Raw genomic sequence first — 6,054 nt, forward strand, 5'->3', positions numbered from 1 at the left:
TTCTAAGTGATGGTATGTGACCTATGAGTCTATGTCATAAAGAATATTGTGGCTTCTGCCTTGCTTTTTCTTGGTTCACAAACTCTGAAGAAAGACCCCTGCCCTGTGAGGAAGGACACACAAGCAGCCCTGTAGAGAGGTAGGCCCATGTAGTGAGAAGCGACATCTATGGCCAACAGCATTCTTGGAGGTGGCTCCTCTAGCCCCTAAACAGGCCTTCACATAAATGAAGCCCCACCAACAAATGTACTGAAACATCATCAGAGACCCTGAGCCAGAACCACACCGCTAAAGCTACTTGTGAATTTATAGAAATTGTGAGATAACAAATGTTTATTTTTTTGCTATCAAGTTTCAGAGAAACTTGTTATGCAGCCATATAAGGAATACAGAAGGCAAAATAAAGTCATTTTCAGATTGACAAAAAGTGAGTTTGTCACCAACAGATCTGTACTAAAGGAAATAACAAATTTTTCAGGTAGAAGAAAAATGATACCATATGGGAAGTATAGATAGAGAAGGAATGAAGAACAAATAAAGTAGTGACTATATGTATTAATGTTTGATCAGGTTTTAAAATACATAACAACAAACATACCTAAAAAATGCAGAGATACACCGTTTACAGATTGTAAGATTTGATTATTAAGATGTTAATTTTCCCCAAATTGATGTATAGATTCAGTACAACCCCAATTAAAAACCCAGTAGCCTAGGTGTGCCTGGGTGGTCAGTCTGTTGTGTCCAGCTCTTGGTTTCAGCTCAGTTCATGATCTCACAGTTTGTGAGTTCAAGCCCCGCACTGAACCACAGAACCTGCTTAGGATTCTTTCTTTCTGCCCCTCCCCTGCTCACTGTTGCTCTCTCAAAATAAATAAATAAACTTAAAAAAATCTTTTTAAATAACCCCCCAAACCAGCAGCCTGTTTTTGTAGAAATTGACAAGCTAATGCTAAAATCTGTATTAAAAAACAATAGACTAACATAGCCAAAAGGGGTGCCTGGCTGGCTGGGGCGGTAGAGCATGGGCCTCTGGATCTCAGGATTGTGAATTCAAGCACCATATAAATACATATATATACATATACACACACACACACACACACACACACACATATATATATATATACACACACACACACATATATATATACACACACATATACACACACATATACATATATATATATATATAATATAAAGTAGCCAAAACAATTTTGGAGAAGAACACAGTTGGAGAACTGAAACAATTTGATCTTAAGACTTACTATAAGGGGCGTCCAAGTGGCTCAGTCAGTTAAGTGTCTGACTTTGGCTCAGGTCATGCTCTTGCGTTGGGCTAACAGCTCAGAGCCTGGAGCCTGCTTTGGATTCTGTGTCTCTCTCTCTGCCCCTCCCCCATGCGCACACTATCAAAAATGAATAAACATAAAAAAATTTTTAATAAAAAAAAGACTTACTATAAAGCTATAGCAGGAGTTGGCACATTATTGCCATGGGCACAATCTAGCCTGCAGTCTGTTTTTGTAAGGCCTACAAGCTAAAAATGCTTTTTACATTTTTAAATAGTTGGAAAAAGAAACAAAGTAAAGTATGCAACAGGAGTTATATGCAGCCCCCCTTTACAGAAGAACTTTGCTAACTCTGAGTCACACTAATCAAGACCGTATAGTATTGGTAAAAAGACAGACACATAGATCAATGACACAGAATAGAGTCCAGAAATAGACTCACATAAATATGGTCAATTGATTTTTGACAAGGATATCAAGGTAATTGAATGGAAAAAAGATAGTCTTTTCAACAAATTGTACTGGACCAATTAGGTGACCACACAGCCAAAAAAAAAAAAAAATCTCAACCTATGTTGGGGAACAATTTCTCAGTGGGTCTCTCATGTATCTGCACATTTTAAGAGTTAGACACTAACTGCCCTTTTGTTCTAGACTGTCTTTTCAAGGATGTTTGTCCATGAAACAGCTTAGAGATAGTGTCCACCTTCAGAGTAAAGGGCAAGTTTGTTTACTGTCCAGATAAAAAAAGATAATGTATTGTTCTGGGTCAAAGGTTGGGCAGGTTTGCTTGCAGTCCTTTATAAAAGATTGCTGTTCCCTAAGCTTAGGGTTCCTCAGCTGTGACACAAACCCACTGTGCGTACTCTGTACTTTCTCCACCCAGCCCCTTGGCATAGCCCACCGTGGGACTTATGGACAAGGGAACCAACATCAACTTGAAGCCCACGCTGCTCCCTATGCTGTGAGTCATCAAGTTCTTTGTCTCTATCATAGGAGTCTTAGATCTTTTTCCAGCAGCCATTGAAAATGGGCCACAGTAACTTGTTACCTTCCAAGTGGGGTAAAATTTTATACCCTTTATCATCTTGACAATCCATACCTTGCATCATATGCAAAAATTAATTTGAAATGAATCATATATCTAAACGTAAAACCATAAAACTTCCAGAAGAGAACAGAAAATCTTCATGTCATTGGGTGAGTCAAAGTTTTCTTAGAAAGGACCAAAAGTGTGACTCAGAAAAAAAAATTGTATTTCATCAAAATATAAAACTCTTGCTCTTCAAAAGCCAGGATTTTTAGGGCAGCAAAACTATTCTGTGTTACTATAATGGTGGATTCACATCATTACACATTCATCAAAATCTATAGAACGTACTACACCAAGAGTGAACCCTAATGTAAACTATGGACTTTGGATGGTAACGACGTGTCAGTGTAACAAATGTACCACTCTGGTGCTAGATGTTGATAGTGCAGGAAGCTGGAGGGAGAGGAGAAAAGGAGATGGATACTGCACTTTGTTCAATTTTTCTGTAAATCTAAACATGTTCTAAAATACAGTCTCGGGGCGCCTGTGTGGCTCAGTCAGTTACACGGTTAAGCATCTGACTCTTGGTTTCCGCTCAGATCATGATTCTTATGGTTTGTGAGTTTGAGCCCTGGTTCATGAGTTCGAGCCCACACTGGGCTTTGTGCTCACAGTGCGAAGCCTGCTTGGGATTCTCTATCTCCCTCTATTTATGCTTCGCCCCTGCGCATGCTCACATGTGGGAGCTCTCTCTCTCAAAATAAATAAACATTAAAATTAAATAAATAGAACAAAAACCAAAAAAAAGTATCTCTCTTTTCTAAAATGGCAAGGAATGTGAGTAGACATTTCTCCAAAGATGTGCAAGTGGCCAATAAGCACATGAAAGATGCTCAACATAATTAGTTCTTAGGGAAATAAAAAACCACAATGAGATCCATGTTTGTACACACTGAGATGACTGTAATAAAAGAAAGGGAAAATGGTAAGTGAAGTCATACAATGCTGGTGAGTATGGAGAATGGTGCAGACATGGTGGAGAACAATCTGTCGGCTCTTCAAAAAGTTAGACACAGCAATCCACTATATCATCAAGAAAACTGAAAATGTATGTCCACACAAAAACTTGTACATGAATATTCACAGCAGCATTATTCATAATAGCCAAAATGTAAGAATAACCCAGATGTCCATCAAATGATGAATGGATAAAGAGAATGAGGCATATCCAGATGATGTAGTGGTTTTCAGCCATAAGAAGGAATGAAGAACTGTAACACGGTACAACATGGATGAGCCTTGAAAACATTATACAAGTGAAAGCTAGTCACAAAAAATCACATATTGCATGATTCCACTTATGTTACATGTCCAGAACAGGAAATCCATAGAGACAAAAAGTAGATTTGTGGTTGGCAGGTGCTGCAGGGAGTGGGGAACAAGTGCTAATGGATATGTGGTTTGGGGTGACAAAAATGTTCTATGTTCAGTTTGTGTTGATTAGTTGCACAAATCTGTGAATATACTAAACCATTGGATTGTATACTATAAATGGGTGAAACTTTCTAGTATGTGAAATATATCTCAATAAAGATTAAAAAAAAAAGATGAGGTAGGAAAATTGATCCTTGTCTATATAAGTAAGTACTCTACTCTGAGGAAATCTGAATCATAAAAACAAGTTGGAAATAATAAACTGGGGGGAAAAAAGAAATAATAAACTTGGCAATAATTTACAAGACCAAAGGGTCCTATAAAATGTTAATACCAACATTTTTAGACTACTTCACATTTTGAAAGAATAATGTAACAATATCATGTTATTTTTATAATACCTATTTGTATACATTTGGGTTCTTCCAATTTGCATGCATGTATGAATATATTTGTATGTAGGTATATATACATATATGTATATGACTCATTATCAAAAACGATGCTAAATAAGCTAGTTGCTGGAGGACCCCTTAGCTTTTCCCCACCCCAGTGGCCAAGTTAGCTGTGGATCTACAGCCGCTGATAACAAAACTTGGGTTCTAATTTTTGGGCCAGCCTCTCAACTGTATATCAGGTGACCAAGAAGTTGGTTCAGAGAAGTCTGATCAATGTTTTTCAAAGTTTGCTCAGCGCCAGATGGAATCAACTACCTGGAGCCTTGATTCTGAGCATCCAGCGAGAGGCCCGGGAATCTGCTATTTCAACAAGCCCCTCAGGAGATGTGATCTGCACTCAATTTTGAGAGTCCTGGCTGTGGGCATCTATTCCTGACTGCTGTGGAGAAGCTGAGACTGTCTTGGTTTTACACCCCTGTTCACATTCTCCCTGCTTGAGGGGGTGAGAGTACTATGTCTCCCTATTGTTAACCATAATGGGAGTTCACTGAGCCTGGTACTGGGTTTGTGAACACAATGTCCTCATTAGACTGCCTGGTATTTCCATTTTGTGTGGAGGTTTCTGCCTGCTGGGGTCCTAAGATCCCATCAGAAACTGCAGAAGCAGCAGACATCACAGATGGCTCTGCCTTTGGACCCTACTCTGTAGCCCTGGATCCTGGATTCTCGGCCCAGCTCTGTACCTCTGTACCAAATGATAAGGGATGATGGGGAATCCTCTTAGGTCAATAATCTCTCAAGGCTGAAGGGGGCTCAAGTGATTTCCCAAGTGCTGTGCTTGAATGCTTCCAGGGATAGGAAATTCACTACTTACAAGAAAGCTCTTCTCTCAGTGGATCTGCTACCTGACACCTGAACAGATACCAGAGTTATGCTAGTTCACCTGCTCATCTCCTGTGGACACATCCATTCCAATTCTTTCCAACATCTTTTGGAAACAGAGGTGTCACTGCTCTGGTTAAAATCCTTCAGAGGCTCCCCATTCCTCTTAGGAACTAGACCACAGTCCCTACCATGGCCAGCTATTTTTGCTGATCTTTGCTGCCTCATCTCCTTCACTGTCCCCCACTGTAGAACCCTCTCACACAAATCTTGGCCTGTTCTTACCAGGCCAGACTGGGTCTTACCATGGCCTATGTCTCTTTACGTGGTTAACTCCTGTTCATCTCTCTGCTCTCCTATATCACTTCCTGGATACTCATGTCTGGATCAGGTCCCTTGCTTATTCATGCTCCTAACACTCTGGGCCTTCTTATGAACATCTGCCAACGTTGAATATTTTCACTCAAGCAATTATTTCACTCACGTTTGCCTCCCCCAGCAGACAGCAAAGTTCATTAAAGCAGGGCTTTGAGTTTGCTCTCTTGCATCCCCAGCATCTAGCAAAAGGCCTGGCAGGTATTTAATTGGCTGGGTGGCTGGCTCCGGGAAGGTGGGCCACAATCTGAATGGTTGTCGAGACCTTTGGGAATTAATCAAAGACCCTAAGTAGCTACACATATAAGCCCTCATAACTGAGAGCATCCATCTGAGGGCTGGGTGCCGGGGAAAGCCACAGGGCAAGGACACAGCACAGCTGTGGCTGGTACCGAGCTGCCGAATGGGAGAGGGGCACTCCGTCTCTGTGCTTGGGGCCTCCATTTCCCTACCGGTTCCCCGCGGGTCGACTGAGAACGGCCCCTGCGACTCCTGGGTGGACGCACGCCAGGCGCCTGGGACTGCGGAGGTCTGAGGGGCCGGGGCCGGTGAAGCCGCCGCTCCCGGCGAGGGCGCTCCAGGCCGGTCGTCCCTAGCAGTCGCGCGCCGCTAGGGCCGCTCTAGCCGCCGGGAAGTGGCG

The 6,054-nt window shown here is 41.6% G+C and overlaps 1 protein-coding gene across 1 annotated transcript in view; it reads right to left on the reverse strand.

Moving 5' to 3' along the window:
* Positions 1–5,976, reverse strand: part of JADE2 (jade family PHD finger 2) — a 134,605-nt gene extending 128,629 nt beyond the window's left edge. The window contains exon 1 of the mRNA XM_086703891.1: positions 5,867–5,976. The gene's annotated coding sequence lies outside the window, so the exon portion shown is untranslated. The remainder of the gene's footprint in view (positions 1–5,866) is intronic.
* Positions 5,977–6,054: the final 78 nt, after the last annotated feature.

The sequence above is a fragment of the Puma concolor genome, chromosome A1 (assembly GCF_028749965.1).
Source record: "Puma concolor isolate L17-30 chromosome A1, mPumCon1.1.hap2, whole genome shotgun sequence".
In the NCBI taxonomy this organism is placed as follows: domain Eukaryota; kingdom Metazoa; phylum Chordata; class Mammalia; order Carnivora; family Felidae; genus Puma; species Puma concolor.